The sequence below is a fragment of the Lepisma saccharinum genome, chromosome 15, assembly GCF_977018435.1.
Source record: "Lepisma saccharinum chromosome 15, izLepSacc3.1, whole genome shotgun sequence".
NCBI classification, from domain to species: domain Eukaryota; kingdom Metazoa; phylum Arthropoda; class Insecta; order Zygentoma; family Lepismatidae; genus Lepisma; species Lepisma saccharinum.
Window position 1 is genome coordinate 32,918,279 of NC_139243.1, and position 23,647 is coordinate 32,941,925.

The following is a 23,647-nucleotide window of genomic DNA, read 5'->3' on the forward strand; positions in this document are numbered from 1 at the left end:
CAATAGTTCAATTGGTCACTGGTTCGATCCAAATTGGTTTAGACTGCACCTATGTAGATCAAAGTCTCTCGATTGGCCATTGGTTGATTCCAAAATAGCTCCTTAAAATACCAAAGTGTCCTGATTGGTCACCATTGGCATATTCCAATTAGCTCAAGGCAGTGGCGACGATTGGGTTCTAAAACTGGGGCGAAGGACAGTTTACTGTCCCTTGGTAGATAAGGTTTAGCATTATACGGGGGAAAAAGTGGCAAAAAGTGGGAGGCAATTGCCCCCTCACCCCCTAATAGTTTCACCGATTGGCCACCACTGACTAATAATTTCACATTTGCTATGTTACTCTGGGCATGCTCCCCTTCCCTCAATTACTCTCCCCAAACGATATTACTGCCCACACGTTCTTGAATTTGCTTCAAAGAATGCAGTAGTTGCCTTAGTGAGCTGCTTAAAAAGGGGAATTATTTAAAGCTCTGCAGCAGGACTTTTGGCACTACATGAACTGGCAACTGTGCACCCTACAAAGTGGCTCAATCTTGTGCATCAGTCGCAGGTCAGAGTTTGGCACGCTCTAACGCTGGTAGAGAGCGGTAAATCTCTTGGCTTGGTAATTGAGAACTCGCAGGAGACAGTTCTAACAGGCTTTAACTTTCCTCGCTCTTTTCTTTGTTTATAGACTTCTCCTGTCCACTCGACTTGAAAGAAAGCCGTTCAATAAATTCCGTCACTTGCGAAAATAGAATTGGAAAAGAGCAGGTATCCGAGTTGCAGAGCTATTTTCATGAATACGTCACTTTAGAAAAACTAATAACTAATTAGGGTTATGGCCTAAAATCCACCAAATATACAAAATAAATTATAAACTTATGACCTAAAAAAATGGCACATAGAATCAATGACCTTGAAAATGTTTTTAAAGTGACAAAATAATTTTCGCTCTGAAAATGATAGCTTGATATTTAATAAATTACTGAAGCAAAGGCATAGAAGCAATTAAGTGCTAATTTAGAGTTCTTTCCTTTTACTTCAAGGTTACGTAAAGTACACAACAAGATTTTTTTTCATTGTATGAGTCATTCACCTCCTTTGAGAATGGGCCTTCCACGATACAATGGACGGCGCCAGCCTCTAAAAATACAGTTGTGTTTCCCGTACGTAAGATTATATATATACTGGGTGACTGGTAATTAGATGTATTCCCTGAAAGGGGTTAAAGTAGAGACAATTTGCAATAAATTTGACCATATGATACCCCGTCCGAAAATTAGTAGTTTTCGAGATAATCGAATTTCTTTTGTTTCTTTAAAAAATGACAATTTTCCACATAAAAAGTTGAATTGAGAAAAAACTGCTCATTGTATGGAACTTATATCAGCGTTTTTTGATAGCTAACAAATAAGTGGTTTGTTGAAAAAAAACGTTTTTCCCAAATAACAATCACATGTAAGTAACGGTTGGGTCTAAACTTACAAGTGATGATAAAAAAAAGCACCCTTACTTTACTTGGCAACGTATTAGTAACAAAAATGGTATGACACGAAGCGTACAAATTACTTAAATTACTTCCTTGTGACATCTGCTATCCAACAAGGTACAAATGTTGCTAACATTCACATTTGTGTACAAGATATAATACTTCATTCATCTTCATGTGAATGGAATCAATGAACAAAACAATTAAAGAACATTACACGTCTTGCTCAAAGTGGGCACCTCCGTTACGAATGCAGGCACGCAGGTTTTTACGGACATTTGTTTTCTTAACTCGTGATGTGATGGTGTCCTTGATGTGTTGACCAGCTGTTAAGATACTCTCCCTGAGGTCTTCTTGCGAGTTTACCAGTGCCTTATCATGTGGCTCCAAATGTAAAAGTCACAAGGCGTCAAATCGATCGGGGGATCGAGCTGGGCAGTCATCATGCTCATAAATCATGTCATGTCTTGTAGCTAGAGGCACATCCTCCAACAACATTGCCATCCCGTTCATCAAAAAATGTTCATAAGTGATGCAATTTAAAATTTGGGGCAGGAAAAATGGCTCAATCAAATGATTGTTGATGACGCCCATCCATACTTCTGCCTGGGCGTGCGATAGTTGCTGGATGAAAATTACCCAAAGAAATGGATTTGCCGAGGCGGCCCGATTCCATGGCCGGCTCGATCCCCCGATTTGAAGCCTTGCGACTTCTACATTTGGAGCCACCTGAAAGAATTAGTTTACAAGACACTGGTAAACTCGCAAGAAGAGCTCAGGGAGAGGATCTTAACAGCTGGTCAACACATCAAGGACACCATCACATCACGAGTTAAGAAAACAAATGTCCGTAAAAACCTGCGTGCCTGCATTCGTAACGGAGGTGCCCACTTTGAGCAAGACATGTAATGTTCTTTAATTGTATTGTTCATTGATTCCATTCACATGAAGATGAATGAAGTATTATTTCTTGTACACAAATGTGAATGTTAGCAACATTTGTACCTTGTTGGATAGCAGATGTCACAAGGAAGTAATTTAAGTAATTTGTACGCTTCTTGTCATACCATTTTTGTTATTAATACGTTGCCAAGTAAAGTAAGGGTGCATTTTTTTATCATCACTAGTAAGTTTAGACCCAACCGTTACTTACATGTGATTGTTATTTGGGAAAAACTTTTTTTTTCAACAAACCACTTATTTGTTAGCTATCAAAAAACGCTGAAATAAGTTCCATACAATGAGCAGTTTTTTCCTCAATTCAACTTTTTATGTGGAAAATTGTCATTTTTTAAAGAAACGAAAGAAATTCGATTATCTCGAAAACTACTAATTTTCGGACGGGGTATCATATGGTCAAATTTATTGCAAATTGTCTCTACTTTAACCCCTTTCAGGGAATACATCTAATTACCAGTCACCCTGTATATATATATATATTATATTGTTACTAATTTAACTTTAAAAGCACAGATTAAAACGATAACAGACGCCAGCACTTAAAAATAATATTCGTGCTTTTCTATTGACCACAATATTCGATTAATAGCGAACTTCCTAAAAGGACCATGTCAGGACATGTAAGTGTGCAAGTTGTGCTAGCAAATATATTTAAAATTTACGAAACAACAAAAAAGGAAAAAAATATGCCTCAAAAAGGAGAAAAATGCAAAAAACGCAGAAAAAAATACTGAAAGATGACCTAAAAGACAAAGAATGCCGAAGAATTCAAAACAAAAGTAATGTTTTCTGGTTCTAACTGAAGGAAAACGGGCTGATACGAGGTTTAGCATTGTTTTGAAGGATCAGAAAAGATAATGATTCTCATCAAATTCCGAGTCCCAGTCATCACATTCCTTGTTTGACCAAGGGTCCCGGGTTCGAATCCCGGTCGGGCTTGGTTGTTTGTGAATGTCCATTCATCAATTTCATCATTTCATCACTCATCCCCATCTTCGCAAATTAACCAAGAGGCACAAAACGCGAAGTAAAATAAACTAAATCAATCAATCAAACCTTGTTTGACCAAATACTTTCTGTTGGATTATAACAACAATATTAGGCATTTTCCGATCGGAATTGAAGGAAGTTCTTATTTCCTTCTTAAAGAGTAAAGAAAAGAATTACTTAGAATGAATGGTAATAATAATCAATAACATAATTACCATTCACTCTAAGTAATTCTTTTCATTATTCTTTAAGAAGGCAAAACTAACTTTCTTCAATTTGTTTCGGAAAATGCCTAATACCGTTGTTATAATCCAACAGAAAGTATTTGGTCAAACAAGGAATGTGATGACTGGGGCTACATGTTTTGTAAATTAGTTTCAAAATAATTGCTATCTTTGCACATGCAGCATGCCTAGATTGAGTGGAAAGTTAGTGGTTTGAAATTAATCTCGTCTCTGAATTGTGTACCTTCGTACCAGAAAGAAAAATAAACAAATACGTTGAGCAGATTCTAATCTAGTCGAATTATACACCGAATTAATTACTGCGAACATTCTGAAAAAAATTATTCAACTTAATTACTAAACTCCATACTCAATGTTATCCCCATGCCATACTTACAAAAACAAAAAAGAAACAAACAATAAGAAAACATTGGATAGTTGTGGATTTGAACCCACGACCCTTAATATCTAGAAGAAAAGTGAGCTCTAACATGACTACTTTACCAAGTACCCTACATCATTGCTGGCAGCAAACGTTCTGTAACGCATTAATGATAGTGACAGCAAGCTACCACTTATGTGTGTGACTAACACATTTCGTGCAAATTGTTAGAATTATTAATTTTCGCTCATTGCACAGTAATTTGGAAGGTATTGTTATATAGGGTGTCCGGCTTAGACCTTTAACATTACAAAAGAGCATAATTTTGCAGAGAAACCCAATTTTATTACCAAAATATACATTTTGGTAGAAAAACTCATGCATTTTTTCCCCCAGCAATAGCACTTCACACAACCTCGATATGAGCCCCCCTCCCCCCCATCCTGTGGCACGGCAGATGTCGAACCGATATTCCAATTCCTTCCAGGTATTCACTAGCTTTTGAGGGGTCACATCGTTAATCGCCTGACGAATTCTGTTACGCGGATCTTCCAAGTTCTCGACGGGCATACTGCAGACTTGGTCCTTGATGAATCCCCTAAAGAAAAAGTCTAGGGGGGAAAGATCTGGCGAGCGCGGAGGTCAAGGAAGTGGTTTAGAACCTCTTCCTATCCATCTTCTAGCAAAATACTCATCGAGAAATTCTCGTACAATGATAGGAAAATGTGCCTGGGCTCCGTCTTGTTGGAAAATGGTTTCTGGAGGCATTTAAGGCAGAGCGTAATGCTGAAGCATGTCTAAATAATTCGTTCCTCTCACTGTTTCTTCAGAAAAGAAGAACGGGCCTATTATCTTCTCTTTCATTAACCCACACCACACATTAACTTTTGGCGATTCTCTCATAATTTCACGAAACTCATGAGGATTGTCACTTCTCCAAATACGGCAATTTTGCTTGTTAACTTTGCCACATGTGTGGAATGCAGCTTCAGCAGAAAAGCACACCTTGTCCAGAAAAGCATTGTTGTTGTCAATCTCGGTTAACATTTTGCCCGAAGACGTCTCTCCTTTAGGTTTATCATCAGGATAATTTCGTTGATGTAACTGGATCTTGTACGCCCGTAGACGTAACCTTTTTTGCACAACGTCATGGATAGTAGACCGAGGAATGTTGAGCTCTAAACTTGCACGTCTTATTGATTTTCTTGGACTTCTTGTGAATGAAGTGCAAATCACTTCAATGTTTTCCTCTGATACCTTCCGCTTCGCGTACTTCACGCCCACTGACACAACACTTCCAGTTTCTCTTAGTTGTTTATCCCACTTAGCAATACTCAAATAGGAAGGAACATTGTCGTGACGTTGAAGATTGAATTCACGCCGAAAAGCACGTTGAACAAGCTTCACAGATTTGTTTTCTGCCAGTGAAAGAATGCAGAACACTTTCTGCTGAACCGTCAACTCCACCATCTTGGAATTTATGTTACACGCGCATGCGCGTCATGTCAACTCGAAGTACTAGTGATTCTCAAAAATGGCCACAGTTGCCAGTCCCATACAAACAATAAGTTTCATTTGAAATTGAATGTAACTAAAGTTATACTGTTTTGTAATGTTAAAGGTCTAAGCCGGACACTCTGTATTTATTTTGCATAAACTATTTGTAATTATGCGCCTTTGTTTTCAAGCTTGACAGCGAATTCCTCCAGGTGGACCACTAGCGAGCGCAGTGTTTCCAGTCTCACAACAGTTTATCTGATTCCAATTTTAACATGCCGAATCGCAAATATATTCGTCAGATTTAAGTTTTCGTCTTATTCTCTGTTAATACAAGATTCGCCCATAAAAAAACTGAACTTCTTTTTAGGATAGAAAACAAGTGAAAACCTTCAAATGACTTTATCACCTTCAAAATAATCACCAGAGGAGGCAACACACTTTGACCAGCGTTTGTACAGGTCTTGGAAACACTGTTGAAAGTCATTGACAGTTAAGTGTTCGCAATATACGGGTAACATTTAATTTAATGTCCGCGACGTCGTCAAATCTTTGCCCTTTCATAGCATCTTAAGCTTGGGAGAAAGGAAAATATCAGCAGGCGATAAGTCCGGAAAATATGGAGAGTGATTGATTACTGCCACTGAATGCTTAACAAGGTGTTGTTTTACAGACAAAGCGGTATGAGGCCGAACATTATCGTGTAACAGAAACCATTGGCCAGAATCACAGAGGATTTTCCTAACCCGCTTCATCCTGTTTCTGAGTCGACCAAGCACTTCCTTGTAATACTACTGATTGATTGTTTGGTTTTCAGGGACAAATTCATGGTGGATCAGTCCTTGGGAATCAAATAATGCGATCAGCACCACCTTTTTCTTCGATTTCGACATCCGTTCTTTTTTCTTGACGGGCGAGAACTGTCCTTTCCACTGTGTACTCTATCTTTTTGTTTCGGGGTCATATTGCAAACACCATGTTTCATCTCACCATACACTGTCCGTATCATCTGTAACGTTTCGGTAAACGATTTACCCAATTTGTAACAAAACTTTATGCTGTAACGTGGTTACATCTTGGTGCGTGTATTTTGTACGCCGCCTGCACATGACCTGCATCTGACGCACGCTTGCCCCGATATTGACTGCCTGTAACAGGTTGAAACATGAACTGACCGGAAGTTTAGATATAGCTCTTTGCAGTGTTTCCAGAATACGGTACCTTTTAATTTGTTTTGGTTCCTTCTTTTTGACAGTTCGGTTTCATTATGGGCGGACCTTGCATGTATTTTAATTTTAATATAATTTCTGATTTCATGTTATTACCAAGCATGTAAATCTTTTACCATAGTGTTTCTCGTTTAGTAAAAGGACCTGTAGTAAAGTTGGCTATTCTCTGCTGGTGCTCAAGAGCTATGTTGCCACATTAACGATTTCGTAACATGTCAGGCTGTTCTGCATTTGTAGCTTAGGAGCGAGTCGTACCTATCGAAGCGTGTTGATTGGTCAACAAGTAAGTCGCTGACGTCATCCCAATCCAGCGCCTATTGCTGACGCTCATGCTCACGATCTAAACAGTTGATAGGCCCGCTAGTCAGACGCGCTCATTCAGCTGAGATATTCCTGTAATAATTTGACTTTACAGACGAATGAAACGGAAAGAAGAAAACGTATTACACGAGTAGAAATGAAGGCATTATTCGCTACGTTTTTCCTTTGTCCATGGTGACCGAAGGGCAAATTTATATTTTCTGTGGGTATAATTATTTGTTTTACAAATCAGAAAAAAGCCATTTCTATGTAAAACAATCAGTGCTTTCACTACGAATTAACTTCTAACTTCCATTGTTGTCGATTACGTAACACAGGGGACCTTTTTTCCAGTGTAGACTCCAGACATTATTTTGAAACTCGACACGATGGAATATCATAACTCGTTAGACTCAGGTTTGGGAAACCAACATCCCACGTGCAAATCAATTTATGCAACCAAATTAATTTAGTACGATGAAAAGCTCATTTGCGAAGCAAAACGTTTCATTAATTTGTTTAATGTGGAACAAAGGAGAGTTTACAAAAATGTGAGTTCGTTAGTTTTATCCAATCATGGGACAGAATTATTGCACTAGGAAGGTGGAAACGCAAAAAGGGAATACAGAAACAAAAAAGCTGAAAAGTGAACACAAGAGAAAAAGTAAGGGCAAGCAATAAATAAAGTGATTTCTTAACAATGGACTGAGTAAGAAAGGAAAAAGAGACAAGAGAAAGACGAATAAAAGGAAAAAATGGATGAGAGTTGTTCAGAAATTAAGGTTCGAAAGTGATTTTGATTGACATTTACTGTTGATAAGGTTTGTGATTGATTTGATTGATTGGGTTGGTGTTTTAAGTTCACCTTATGCACTGGACCCACAGTTTAAAGTGAATCCGAACTACTATGTGCCTTCACCGGGTATCGAACCCGGGATCCCCTGATTGCAACGCGACGACGCTACCACCGCGCCATCGGTGAGGCCTTTGTTAGTAAGAATCTTAGACATCACAGATACTTCGAAATATATATTCCATTGAATTCCCACTGAGCAGCACGATCTTTATAACGTAAACAGAATAACAGAATAAAATTGTTATTGTTTCCAAAAGTTAATTAAACGGGAACCAGTTGCGGCGACTAAAGGGGAGGGCGTGTGTGAGGGGGGGCAGTTACCCACCCACTTTTTGCCACTTTTGCCCCCGCACTATGCTAAACTTTATATACCAAGGAAAAGTAAACTGTCCTTGACCCCCCAGTTTTTTTTACCTTGCCCCCCTTCCCGTTTTGGAACCCAATCGCCGCCGCGAACTACAGAAATGTTAATGTAAATAAAGCAGCCATTTCTTCTCTTGTAGACTGTATGTTTTATACAAGATCATCCAACAATTTCTATTCATTATACACCTTTACCTTTTTGGCATTTCTACACATTTAAAAGATAAATCGTATGCCGACAAAACACGAAAGCTAACACTAGTTTTCAGATTTGATTTGATTTGTTTTACTTCGCATTTCTCTAAGAAAAGGATGATTGATCGCATGGTGAAATCACAAAGAACACCCACGCTCCAGGCCGGGATTCGAACCCGAAACCCCTGGCGTCGCAGCGTGGCGCTGTACCCACTTCGCCTCGGAGACCGGCACAACATTTCAAAATCAGCAGTCATATTTAAGATAACATTAAACGTTATTTGAGAGTTTTTAACGTTATGTTGTGTTATAAACTGAACCACTGGCGTACGCAGGGGAACTTGAAAGGGGTACAGCCCCCACTAAAGTTTGAGAAATTTAAAATTCTCAAATGTAAACAATAGAACCCCGGGAAACACAAGTGATACATGCAACTCCCCCTACAATTGCCCCTGATTTGTCTTTGAAGAACTTTCAAAACGATGGTTAACGATGGTATTGACGAAATACTTTATTTTGTATCCCGCCCCCCTTATGTAATATCAACCTTTTACAACTACAGCCCCCTTCTAAAAAATGCTGCGTACTCTAGTGAACTTACCACTATCCTAGTGAGTCGTACTGTATAATGTCACATTGTGATAAAAGGAGCTTTAATAGATAACAGAAACGCCACATTGCTTATAAAAAATGCTATCCATTCTTTGCTATCTATCGGTTAGGCATTGTTACATGTGATATTGAATGTTTAGTAGATAGCTGGTTCATTAACTTGTCACCACCGTGCAGAGGCGTCTCGTGAACGCATGCGGTGCATGCAGCGCATGAGTCAATTGTGGGAAAGAGGACAGCTTTCTCTGCGACGACATTCATGAGCGTTTCTACATTCTAATGTCTTCATATAGGAGAAGTATTTATTTTACACGAGAGCGCTGAACCAAGCTTATATTACATTTCTTGGATATGAAGTGACGCATGCGTCAATTGTGGGAAAAGAATGATTACTTTCTTTCACTTCAGATCCAAGAAATGTAATATAAGCTTAGTTCAGCGCTCTCGTGTAAAATAAATACTTCTCCTATATGAAGAAATTACAATGTAGAAATGTTCATGAATGTCGTAGCAGAGCAAGCTGTCTTTTTTCCCACAATTGACGCATGCGCAACATTCACTGCATGCGCTCACGAAACGCCTCTGCCACCGTGTAGATGTTTTTGGCAAAAACTCAAAGCTGTTATTCGCCAGTTTAAAAAGGTCCTTGCCCGAGAGTTTCGCAGTAGATTTTGAAACAATACATCCATTCTGGCAATAAGGGCCGGCTATTCGCCTCTAAAAACACCGCAAACGCAGCCGGTTAAATATACGCCTCACGTATGTCATACGTATGTAAACACAAACGTTTCTCAAAGACAACATCGACCCGTTGAAAGCAGACCCATTAAACCTTGTGTATTTGCGTGGACGGATTCGTTCAACTCTTCTCTATGCAGAGCTGCTCGTTCGTTCTGTTGAAATTAATCCAGAAAAAAAAGTCTGAACGATGAAACCTGTGTTTCTACAGAATTTCAATTCGTAACATACCCCATCGGTACGAGTAGAATCTTGCCCAGACTTGTCAGAACCTGCTTCTAGATTTTGTTGAGAAAGAGGTTTTTACACAGGAAGCTGCCGTGGCTCACCTTGGCGAAGGTGAATGAAGGTCGGGGGCAACATGAACAATTGATGATGATCACTAGACCTCGGATTTTTAGGTTCTAAAATGTGTGCTTTTAGGTTCCTAAAATAGGCTCTAAAAATCCTAAAATAGGCTCTAAAAATCCTAAAATAGGTTCTAAAAATCCTATAATAGGCTCTAAAAATCTTAAAATAGGTTCTAGAAATCCTAGAATAGGTTATAAAAATCCTAAAATAGGCTCTAAAAATCCTAAAATAGGTTCTAAAATTCCTATAATAGGCTCTACAAATCTTAAAATAGGCTCTAAAAATCCTAAAAGAGGCTCTAGAAATCTTAAAATAGGTTCTAAAAATCCTAAAATAGGTTCTGAAAATCTGAAAATTGGTCCCAAAAATCCTAAAATAGGTTCTAAAAAATCTGAAATAAGTTCTGAAAATATTAAATTAGGCTCGAAAAATCCTGATATGGTTCCAAGAATCTTAAATGGTACAAAATTCCTGATAGGAATCACAAGAACCGTAAGAAATTTTAATAGGCATATGTAAGAACCAAATATTAATATTCTAACCAAATTTTCATTTGAATGCATCATTTTCAAAATTATCCACAAATTATTGCGATACTATACTTGTTCTATTAGCAAAAGTTTGACATGAAAAATGAATTAGTATGTAAAATTTGCTGCACGAAATCCGGGAATTATGCAAGAATCATGTGTGAATTTTGGTAAGACATGAAAAAAAAAGATACAAGCAGAAGTTTTATTTTATCTTTATCTATTAATTATCTTTCAACGGAAACATAGTGAGTGGTGCAAATTTGAATGTTGAAACGTTACTTCGCAAGGCTTGAATGCCACAACAGGACCGAACTGACGCAAAAGTGAGCAAGACCACGTGGATCAGAAGTTTTCACTTTTGACTGTGCAGGCATTAGGGGCGATTGGCTGCCAAAACTGGGAGGGGGGGGGGGGGGCAGGAGGGCAAAGACAGTTTACTTTCTCTAAGTAGACAAGGTTTGGCATTAAGAGTGCATAGTGCGGGGACAAGAAGCCACTGTGTGCAGGTAACAGTGGTGTCAAACATTTTGTTTTGTTTAGAGTACAGCGCCTAGAATAACGTAGTGTGGAAAACGGCATGCTTCTGCGCTCTCTGGTTGGTTCCACTCGAAAATGATCCGCTAGAGGCGCTGGTGTTGACCCCGGTGCTTGGTGTTCGACTGCTTATAATGGAAGTAAATGGAGTTTTCGCTGCAACGTCTGATTCTTTTACATGAAACATTTCTATGAATGTGATAATTGCTATGATATTTGGTACAGTGGTCGCGAAGATATTAACGAACATTCTAGACAGTCGACCACGTCCTGTTATCGTCATACTTTCGTTAATAATACGGGAGAAAAAATAAGCGTGGAATGTTCTTGGCAACTAAATTTTTGTATATGAATTAGGTTGATTATTATTATCATCATCATCATTTCTTTTAAAGATATACACACTGAAGCATTTGTATTTTTGATATTTACTGTCTCTTTTCTTCCGCTTTAAACTAATCGCGGCGATGATGATAATGATGATTGCATGAAACGACAAGGGGAACCCCACAAAACTTTCTTAGTGCCATCGACATGAGTGTAAGGCAACTTTCAAACCAATGGGACAAGCGACGCGGGATGTTCACACTGTCACACTAGTGACACACACTTCCAGACTGTAAAATAGCATTCATTGCACATGAGGGTCCAAACAGCAAACGACACGTTCATATGGCGTATTCGCGTGCTACTTCTTACTTCGGTCGGAAAGCTCCTTAAAGGAAGGGTGCTGAGACCGAAGCGACGCGCTACAGGGGGAGTTCCCAACTAAGTGACAAGCGACATGGTGCCTTCAGTCTATTAGCAAGCGTTGCTTGCGAACAACAGATAGACGACACGATAAACCGCACATTACAACAACAGATCTAGGCGACACGATAAGCCACACGTGTCGCTTTTTCGCTTCTGCGTCGCTCGAACTGGGCCATTTCCTCAATAGCTTGCAACATGTTGCCGTGGTTTATTTTTCGCGCATACGCGATACAATGAGTGTCTTGCTTTAGTGAGATTGCGCACCAAAGCGACAAGCGGCACGCGACACTTATCGCTTGAGGTTTTCACCAACCGAACGCTGGCCTGTGCTTCCCGTCATGCCGCTACGATGTGAAATGTTGCTCTTGATTGGCTCCTTTCCAAGCAACATGTGTCACTTCGGTATGAAAGTTGCCTTGGACCGAATGACCCGTGTCGCTTTGGTGTGAAATCCTCGTATCGTTTGTGGCGTGTCGCATTGGTGTAAAATCTCCTTGAGGAAACCGTGAAGTCAGAGCTTTTGTCCCTAAGGTTCGAAAGGCTGCATTGATTTCCGACTGCTCGCTTTCAAGCGACATTTGTGGTTTGTCGCCTCGGTATGAAATATCTCTCAGGATACTATTTATATTCTAATAACATAGAAAAATAAACTCTAATACACAGTCCAAGACCTGACGTCCGGAATCACTTTGCGATGTTTCTTCTTGTGTTACGCATGCTACTCGTATTTATTTATTAATTTTATTTTACTTTTCTTTCCAAATTAATGCCATTTCGTGACTGCAAATCACTCCACAAATATAACTGTTTCCATCAATTCACTTACCGCCTTTCTAGAGAAACAAATCTACACAATATATTCCAAAAACTAATTAAGCCGCATTACTTTCATAACAAAATTAGCACCTGGGTCGATCGCACTGCCATCTACTTGTCATCGTCTCGGGGAACCAGTTTCTTGGGTCGTTTTCCACACTACGTTATTCAAGGCGCTGTAGTTTAGAGCTTTGAAAAACATCATATACTTGGAGGGGGGAGGGAAATAGACAAAAAAACATGTTTGAACCATGCAAGTCATTGAATTGTTACGTCACCAAAATACCTCTGTGAGATATACGAATCCTGTAAAACCTAAAAATATATTTTTAAAAAACTTTAAAAAAAGGTTTAGTTTAGGCACATAAACCTAAAATAGGTTCTAACAAGCAAAATAGGTAATTTTAGGCACTATAAAACTTCGTCTGTTGTTGCGTTTTGTAATGATATGTAGACATAACTTGTTATTGCCTATTTACCTACAAAGGAAAAAATAGGTTAAAAACCTAAAATCCGATGTCTAGTGGTCACTAAGAGGAGTAACACTGCTAGGAGAGAGTCTATTCGTACCGAATGGGGTAAGTTATCCATTTTCCTGTAATGTGCCATTCTCAGTCAGAAGGTTGGGGACTTAAACATCTGTCAAGTCATTTACTTGCTTATTTGTTTAGTTACCTCTCAACTGACCCTTTTAGGGCTGTCGCAGCAAGCAAGTGTTGTAATTTAGGGAATGAGCTACAACCCCATTGGTTCGATCCCCCGTTCTACAGGGTAGAACGTTATGTGGTGGAGATGCTTGGCAAGATTCTACTCGTACCGATGGGGTATGTTACGAATGGGATAGGGGAAACCGTTCATACGTTGTAATCATAGGCGTGCGCACGGGAGGGGGGGGGGGCAAGTGGGCAAGGTGGGGGAATGCCCCCCATAATCATGGACGTACGCCGATTTTTTCCACTGAGGGACAAGCAAGGGGCATATTACCCCGATAATAGTGTTGCCCCCTCAAGAAACACCTATTGAATTTGAAATGATGCATTCCTGCATCCCCATTATAATAATGAATGTCAATATTTATTACTGAAATCAAATCGTACGTGTGAAAATGTACTTATAAGTTGACACTCTGTATCTAAGGGTTGATGTAGCCATCCTTGCCCCCCTTCCAGACGTCCATGCCCCTATTATTATACTTCCACCTAGAAATTTAGGATAGAGGAATCTTATCGCCGTTTTTGATTGATTGATTGATTTGGTGTTTTAAGTCCACTTTATGCACAGTAAGGCTAATCGGGACTGGACCTACAGTTTAAAGTGGGATCCGAACCACTATGAGCTTCCACCGGGTATCGATCCCGGGACCCCTTGATTACAAGGCAACGACGCTACCACTGCGCCATCGGGGAGGCCCCTTATCGCCGTTATTAAACGATAGTATACTCTTAAAGAAAATGAAGTATTTTCAAGCCAATGAAAGTTCAAGGCAACTACGGGGCAAGGGGGTGCAGTGGAGCAAACATGGAAGTAAATTAAAGCAAGACTAGCAGAATCTAAGAGTTGCAGGACAAAAGGATACTCAAGATGGAATTAGTTTTCACGTCTTTCTTGCATTATTTCTTCCAGATGGCCAAGAGCACCTGCAGGGGGGCCACAGAGCTGCAATTGCTCCCTCGATCTCAAAATGTATACAAATAAAAATACGTTTCGTAAAATGTTCTTGCTGGCTTCGCTCGCAATATCTGCTTTTCTTGCAGTCTTGATAAGTTCAGAGCAGTAGCTAGGGGTCGGCGGCAGTTAGCCCTGGACGTCGAACGATCTAAATGAAAAAATTGTAAATGAAAATGCCATGGCGTTCTATGAAAATTTGGGCGCCATATTAAATCAATATTGTTTTCATTTTGCAAAGGTTTGGATCTGAAAATTTTCTTGCCCGCTCGCAATTTGTTTTTTGTAATGCATTGTAAATTACCAGGGAGAGAAGTACTGCTGCTAAACGGATTTATCTTAAATGCATGAACAATTGTTTGCAGGGAAAGGAGCGCGCACAATTGAGAGACAATTTTTTCTGTTGGTTTGTTATGGGTTATGTTATTGATTATGTATGTATGTATATGTGTATATATACACACATCCATCAATGAAATAAAACTTAAAGAGTGAGATAAAATTAGGTTTTTCTATCCCGACTGAAGTTTCATCAAGGTTTTTTCCCCCATAATCAAAGGGTCTGCGCACGCCTATGGTTGTAATGGGTATAGCAGTAGGTGGAATGGCCGGTCCTGGAAGGGTCTTTTGACCTACTTTTGAAATGACTTACGACATTTTACTATAAGGCTGTCTCCCCTTATGATGTTTTCCTGTAAGGCGTATGTTCTAGCAACGCCCATTGACCTACTTTTTATTTTACGACGTTTTACGCACTAAACAAACCTACAATGAGAGAAAAATGGACAGAAAAAAGCTCTGGCATCACTTTTTAAGCTATTTTTTACCCTATTACAAAAAAGGAGAGAGAGAGAGAGAGAGTGAGAGAGGAGGACGAGTTAAACAACCGACAGTGTTGCCAACTCCTCACTCGAAAAAATCACCAAGGTTTTTTTGGGTCTAACCTAACCTAAAGCAAGGAGCTGGCAATGCTGCTTGAGGTGGAATGGGCGATTCTGGCTGGCCCCTTTGACCTATTTTTTATTTTACGACGTTTTACGCACTAAACTAACCTACAATGAAAGAAAAATGGACAGAAAAAAGCTCTGGCATTATTTTTTAAGCTATTTTTTATGCTAACATAGCCCTTTGACCTACATTTGAAATGACTTACGACATTTTCCTATAAGGCTCCTCTTACTGTAAGGTCCCCCTTCAGTGTAATCTACTACAACCTGCTAATAGGCTTCTGCCCTCAGCGTAATCTGTTTTACGCACTAAACTAACCTACAATGAGAGAAAATTAGACAGAAGAAAAGCTCTGGTATTACTTTTTTAAGCTATTTCTTTTACCATCTGCTCTTATGCTAACCTCGCCCTTTGACCTATATTTGAAATGACTTACGATATTTTCCTATAAGGCTGCCTTTTTTTTATTGTAAGGTCCCTCAGTGTAATCTACCACGATCTTGCTCTCAGCATAATCTGCCGCGATGTTTTTTGTTTTTAAAAACTCTCAGGTGTGATCTTCTACAATGTGTGTGTGTGTGATAATCAAAATTTATTTTTTGTTAAGGAAATCCCTGGCCCCCAAAAAAAGAAAATATCCCGCCAGGGGTGCGTGGTGCCCAACACAGTTCTAATGGCCACGGCTAACAAAGCCATGCCTCTGTAGAGTTTCATGGGTTTTTTTTTTTAAACCCCCCCATGACTCCCTACAGAGGACCTCCGTGTGTAATGTGTGTGTTTTATGATTGAAGAGAAGAAAAAATTTTGGTTAAAAGTAGAATGTGTAAGAACTAAAAAAGTTTCCGTAGGGTGCAGCATCTGAAAGAAATAAAAAAATATACTCAAAATAGTGTACATAATATGATAGAAAAATACAAAAAAAAAATGTGAATACAAAACTTAGTGTGAATGATTGTTTTTTTTTTAAAAAAAATGATAGAAAAATAAAAAAAAAAGTGTGAAAGCAAAAAATAAGTGTGAATGATTGTTTTTTTTTTAAAAAAAAAGTGGTGCAAGAAATAAAACGTACTTTTTTGATGAAGAAATCTAATGGTGCGAGCAGGTTTTTTCCTCGTCATGGTATCCCCATTCTCGGGTGTGGATGTTGCACTCCAGCAGTCTCAATTTGGTGTCGTGGGGATCAAGCGCCACTTTGTTGATCGTGGATGTACGCAACTGGTCGATGGTGCTTGTGATCCGGTGTTCGGTCGTGCGTTTGATTTCTTTGTCGAACAAGCACGACTTGTAATCTTCTACGGTTAGTTTGTTTGTACTCGAACGCCCCACTCCTTTTGCCTTTTTTATTTCGCTCTCATCCTGAACTTTGATGGCGTACATTTTCGCTCGAAGACCTGCAAACTCTGTGATGATGCGGCCGTTGACTTCATCCTTCATCTTTCCGATCGTCATTTTCTGGCTGTCGTCGAAGAGAGCGTGATCTTTCGGATAATTGGAGAAATCGAAATGCTGGCTCATGCTTTTGAGATCTTCGTATAGATCATCGGTGCGGATGTTGTACACGAAGCTGTCCGTGTCTGTGTATGCCACCTCGATCGCCTCTCCATAGCGTGGTTTCATGACGTCGTAGTGAAACTTGTACATGGCCAGCTTCGACAACTCGAGGATGGCGACTCCCACGGCGATTGGTTTGTCGAATGTTATGTGGTGGAGAGCACGTTCGATCAATACCAACGTGTCGCTCAGTATCGTGAAGTTCTTGTACGTGGGCTGAGCGACGAGCTTGTTTATTTTCTTCGGGTCGGAGACCAAGTTGATATTTCTTTTTTTCCTGACATCTTCCATGCTCTTGCCGTAGATGCTGTTGTTCATCAATTTGTATAGGTCTTTGTCTGCGGAAGAAGAAGCTGATGCTCGACGTTGAGTGTTGCCGTCGATATAGGGTGCTAGCCACCTGGTCTGTCTAAACTTCAATCCCGAGTGCACACGCTTCAAAACCAATCCATGCTGGAGGTAGAATTGTAGAAGACGATAATGCACCACGTAATTCTTTTTGCTCTTGAAGGTGAGCATCAGCTTCTTCTCCGGAGCCGATTCCATCACAGGTGCCATCGCAAATCCATGGTGTTCTCGATGAAGCGATGCAGGATATTCCAAATCTACTTTCAGGAAACATCCATTTTCATGATCTTCGCTCCACTCCAAACAATCTTGAAGTTCCTGCTCGCTCATCCATTTGTATTCTCCGATGGGCAGAGTCTCGGACATGGCATAACCATACAGGTTGTTCATGTCCCAGTATGCCAAGAAGTTTGTCGGTTTCTCTGCATCGAAATCGGCAACATATGGATTGTTGGCCTTGACGTATCGAAGGGGACACTGGACGATTCCTCCACGTTTTGCCTCTTCGACAAACAAAAGTTGATTGACGTCCTTGATGAGCTCTATCTTCACCTTCGTCGATTTTAACATCGCCTGCCAAGAATAACCCGGTGTGGTGTAGCTGAAAGCGGGGTCCAAACCATATGCTGCCATTCCTCTCGAGCGATGGAGATGAAAACGATCGCTCAATAGCGTAACATCCAGTTTCAAATACAGATCGTGATAGTCGGCCATGGTTTGACAAGAGAATGTAGACCAGACGAGCTGAGCATGATGGTAGTCCTCTTCGGTGCAACAGGTGTCGCTAAGATGACTGTAGAATGCTTCTCTCGGTGGTAACGATGTTTCTGAGAATTTGGAAGCATCCGTCATGTATTCGTAGGGGTAAACACCCTTGCGTCTCAACAGTGCTAAATGTTGGTCGCCGAAACATTTCCTGGTGGCGACCAAATCATCGTCGGTGAGTTGAGACGCAAGTGTCGCCAAACTCGAAGACAGAAAGTTGTAGGAGTCCAAGAAACGAATTTCTATGGGATTGCCATTTCCAACGTCCACCATCTTGCTGAATGAAATGAATTTCTCGTTGGTGCGAGCTATGACGCTAATGGGTTGAGCGTCGCATCCCATCTCCTTTATGAAGATTTTGGCGTCGTAGCCCTCCAAATTGTGAATGAATACAGGAATAAAATTCGGTTTCTTGATTTGAATATTACAGTCGTTACACAGGGGGGCCACATATTTTCCCGTGTGATGGTTATGGTGGCGAACTTTGACATTTTCGGGGGTGAAGTTACATTCGCACGCATCACACTGAGAGGCAAGGTCGTACGCTTCCATCTCTTCCTGGGTAAGAGGCTCCATTGGTTTGTCTTCTCTTAGTAGAGGAACGAATTGTATGGCCATCTGTTTCAAGGTTTGAACGAATTTTTGTGGAGCATCATTACCACGATATAAAAAAACATTGCCTGTGTTGTTGACCATCAATCCAAAAGCGCAGGCTTCGTGATGAAGAATTTCGGTGGTGCTCGATATGGTGGGATTCGGTTCGCAGATGGCGAGTGGAAGTTGGAAACTTTCAAAGTCGGCACATATCACCACGGGATGCCAGAGTAACGCGTTGTAGTTGGAAAATTTCATGTCTCGAGAAGGCATTTTGATAGCCGTAGCCGGATGTTTACTACACATTTCATGATGATTTTGGAGTTCTTCATCAACATTCTTTTTTCCTCGACCGTAGAATATACTCAGACATCTGTCGCATACTTGAATTTTATGTTGATGTGTGGTAATTTGACTTCCTGTTAATTTTGGAAGATTCTGAATTAGACAATAATGATAATTATCATCATCTTCGATCAGAAGTAATCTGATAATGCGATTACTTTTAATGTTGCTATGTCTGAGAACGTAGATGGTGTTGTTTTCGTCTAATCCGAAGATGTGTACTGCTATACTTTCGATTTTATCTGTCTTGTACTGTGCCTCAAATTTACTAATGTCTCCCAGATTTACAGGGTAATTAATGCCAGCCATAGGTTTTTCAAATTCTGAGAGATATTCTGGCTTGTTGTAGTGGTATAAACAATGTTTGTTATTATTGGCTGGGTGATGATCGGCAATGATGCACCACAAAAAGCATCTGTTATCCTCATTTTGAATGTTGATGATGGCTTTCTTACTGGCTATTTTCTCGGGCAATTTGATGTAGCTGGATGCTCCCATCGGGTTGTATCGTGCCACCTTCAAAGTTAAAGTGTGAGGTGAACCGCAAAGTGCCCAACCCGATCCACGTTGTTCGAAAGTCTCGTGCTTGTTCAACAAAGCGTCAAACATCTGGTTGCAAATGGCATCCACCTCATCGACATCGGCGGCGTGGAGGCTCTTTACACCAGTGTAATGATGGAAAGTTTCTCGCTCTTTTTTTACGTTTTCGTAAATGACGGAAACGATGAGGTGGATTTTCAACGAGCATTGCAACAAAGCTTCGGTGATAGACGAAATTAACTTGCTTTTGACCGAATGAAAAAAGTTGTTTAGATCACATGTTTCTTCAGATTGGAAAGTCTCCTTGGTTAAAATATTTCTAATATTTTCGCCGGCACTCTTCTGCTTCTTTCGTGGCGCTTGATCGTCAACATCGAGCTCTCTCTTACTTGATCCTTCCCCATGCGCATTCTTCCGATGTCTACTCAAGTTTGAAATGGATATATATTTCCCACAGTCGTCACATGCACATTTCGCTTCCTTCTTCTCCATTTTTTTTTTTGCTAAGAAAAAAAAGATGAAGTTACTAAATTGCACACATTTTTTTTTGTGGTGTTATTTATATTAGACCCCAAAAACCATAAATGATCTACCATAGATGAAGTTACTATTTGTGGTATTATTTATATTAGACCCCCAAGCATAAATAATCTACCATGGATGAAGTTACTATTTGTGGTGTTATTTATATTAGACCCCAAAACCATAAATGATCTACCATAGATGAAGTTACTAAATTGCACACATTTTTTGTGGTGTTATTTATATTAGATACGATCTCAATTTTTTTCTTAAATAACCGGCATGAATCTCTTTGGTTTCCGAAAGCAAACAATGGAGACTGTACACCGCACGACGACAGATCTACCTTCCATGTTAACTAAACTCAATGGTCTACTGATTGTTCATCTCAACAGTATTTGGACGAAATTGGATGACGATGTGGGCAAGATGTTTTACGTCTTCAACAACAATTTACATTTTTACAAAATTCCGATCGGTGGGAAACTTCAAATCAGCGTGAATCCGGAAAACGTAGGCGAAATCAAAATATCTACCGGCAAGAACATTTTTCGAATCAAGCACGACAAGATGCTTTCTAACATTACGTACGATGTTTCTGCAGGAGATTATCTTTACGTTCAACTCCTAGGAGATTACGACAAACTTATTCCTCTCTTCGTAGAATTACGAATCGTCTATCCTATTATAAATAACCGTTAACCAAAATGCCTAACGATATTTTCGGCCACACCAAACGTGTAGACCACGCAGAAGAGATTCTCATGTTGGACGTCAGAATTAAAAAGTTGAGGAGCGATTTGATCGCTTTGCAGGAGACCTTAAACAAAAGTTTAGAGTCGGAGATTGCTACGCTCCAAACGCAATGTCTCGACCCCATTCTGAAAATCGATTCCGAACTGAAAACGCTCATAAAAAATTATGTCGACGTACCTTCTTACGACAACGTTCAAAATATACAGTTGAGCGTGGATAAGCTTCAAAATGATTTGGCCAAATTACAGCAATTTCAATCGAAAAATGAAGATTTGGAAAAATTGAAACTCGAAATCGAAGAACGAACTTCCGCAATCGAAAAGAATTTCTCTGAACTTCAAACCGTCGTGAAGGATATTGATGTAGAACGCTTGCATGTTGTTGTTTCCAAATTACAAGAAGAATTCGCCAGCACGTTGGAAGAAATTAAATCCAAGTTACAGACTTTGGAAGATACCATGACGAACCTACCATCGTCAGACGAACTGCAGGTCATCGGCAAAAGCGTCGCGAACATAAAAATTCAATTGGAGGCTTATCAAGATTTCGAACACATTCAAACCACCATCGCTACGCTTCAGGCGTCTCTGGAGTTGATCAACGAAGAAATTAAAAATATTCACGCTGAAGCAAGTGCGTTGACGAGCATACAAGACACGTTGAGCACGGTTCAGCAGAAGATCGAATATTTAGAAAATTTGAACGTCGAAACGAACCTTGCTCATTTTCATCACGTACTGGACAACATACAGGGTGACTTGGAATCGTTACAGACGAGCGTACCTTCGAGCGAAGATTTGGAAAAATTGAAAACGGCGGTGACGGCACTATCCGATTCGAGCGACATCAAAAATTCATTAAGCGATCTCGAGAGTAGGGTGGCCAATCTCCCCACCTCAAAAGAATTACACGTTTTGAAAAGAAGCATATCACGTATGCTGAAACGACTGGAAACGGAAACGGCGAACGTGGAACAGATTCGAGACGAACTTGCTTCGCTGGTGTCAACGCTGCCCACTTCGCAGAGCGTCGCCGACCTTCACACGCAGTTTACCGAGATGCGAAGCATCGTGAACGATCTTACCGAAAAAAGTTCGAAATTGAATCAAGTCGAGAACCTTCAGAGTATCGTCGTCAACATCAGAGATCAAGTTGGAGTGTTGGAATCCACGCAGGAATCGACGCTGGCCTCTTTCGGTGCCAAATTACAAGAACTCAACGAAAACTACAAGCAGTTGAACGTGGAAGTGAAAATCAAACCGTCATTTTCTACAGTAACGGATACCATCGTCGAGCATTTGTTGCCCGTACAAAATACACTGGGACAGCTTCACAGCAACCTCGTTAGCGTCGATACTAAATTCGCTAAACTGCATTCTCTGCAAGCCATCGAAATCAACAGCGTACCCAATCAACAGAGAATCTCCACGTTCGTCGAAGGTAACAAACTGTACATGTTGCATCCTTATCATCCGTACTACAAGTTTCTCCTCGATGGCACGATTCAGATAAATGAATTTTCGTACTGGTCTCACGGCAGAAAAGCTAGCGTTCCCACCATGACCTTAATATCGAATCGTGGTGTTCAGAAAGCAGGAAACATTCCTCTGGCACGTTGGAACGAAACGCGCAACGTATATGAAATACACGAAGACGAAGATCTTACCGTTTTCGACGTGAGTGCCGGCGATAAGCTGATCGTTCAAAACACGAGCGAGGTGCCACCCTCTTTGAATCCCATCACGCTGGTGCTTCTCTTCAAACGTAATCTCTAAAAAAAATGTCTAGGCAAGCCATCGTCCAAGAATTGCATAAACCTGCACGTCGCAACTACGAACGTTTGGCGGTGGTAACCAAGGGCATCGATGACCTCTGGCAAAGTGACCTCGTGGAGATGAGTAGCGGCAATCTAAAAAATGTACATAAATTGAACGAGGGCAACAAGTATCTCCTCACCGTCATAGACACGTTTTCGAAGTTCGCGTGGGCTCTACCTTTGAAGGCGAAAACGGGGGCATGCGTCACGGAAGCATTCAAGACAATTTTTCGCAAAAGCGGCGGCAGACGACCGCGGTTTTTGCAAACGGACAACGGTAAAGAATTTTACAATGGCGTATTCCAAAAGTTTATTCAAAAACATGACATTCGACATTATTCGACCTTCAGTCACATCAAAGCCAGCATCGTGGAAAGATTTAATCGAACCTTGAAAACACACATGTGGAAACGATTCACGCTTCGGGGAAATTACAAGTGGGTCGACATTCTGCCGGAACTCGTCGATACCTATAATAATACGGTACACAGAACGATAGGCATGAAGCCAGCTGACGTTACCAAGTCCGACGAGCAGCGTTTAATTTCTACAGTTTACTGTCCAAAGTACACTCCCACGACAAAAAAACCTAAATACAAAATTGGAGACCAGGTGAGGGTTAGTAAATTGAAGCGAACGTTCGACAGGGGTTTCACACGAAACTGGAGCACGGAACTTTTTACCGTGGTTCGAGTTCTACCCGGAAACCGCCACACGTATATAATAAAGGACAGTGGCGGTGAAATTTTATTGGGGCGCTTCTACGAGGAGGAACTCTCTAAAACGAAATACCCCGACACGTACCTTATCGAAAAAGTTTTGCGTAAGAGAGGCGACAAACTTTTGGTGAAATGGCTGGGACTTCCGGACACGAGTTGGATCGATTCAAACGAAGTGATTCTATGAGTGCGTGGAATGTCGTGAAACGTCTACCGGATTCGGAAAGTCAAACAAAAAAAAAGAACGGTGAGTTGCTTCCCGACAGCATCCGCT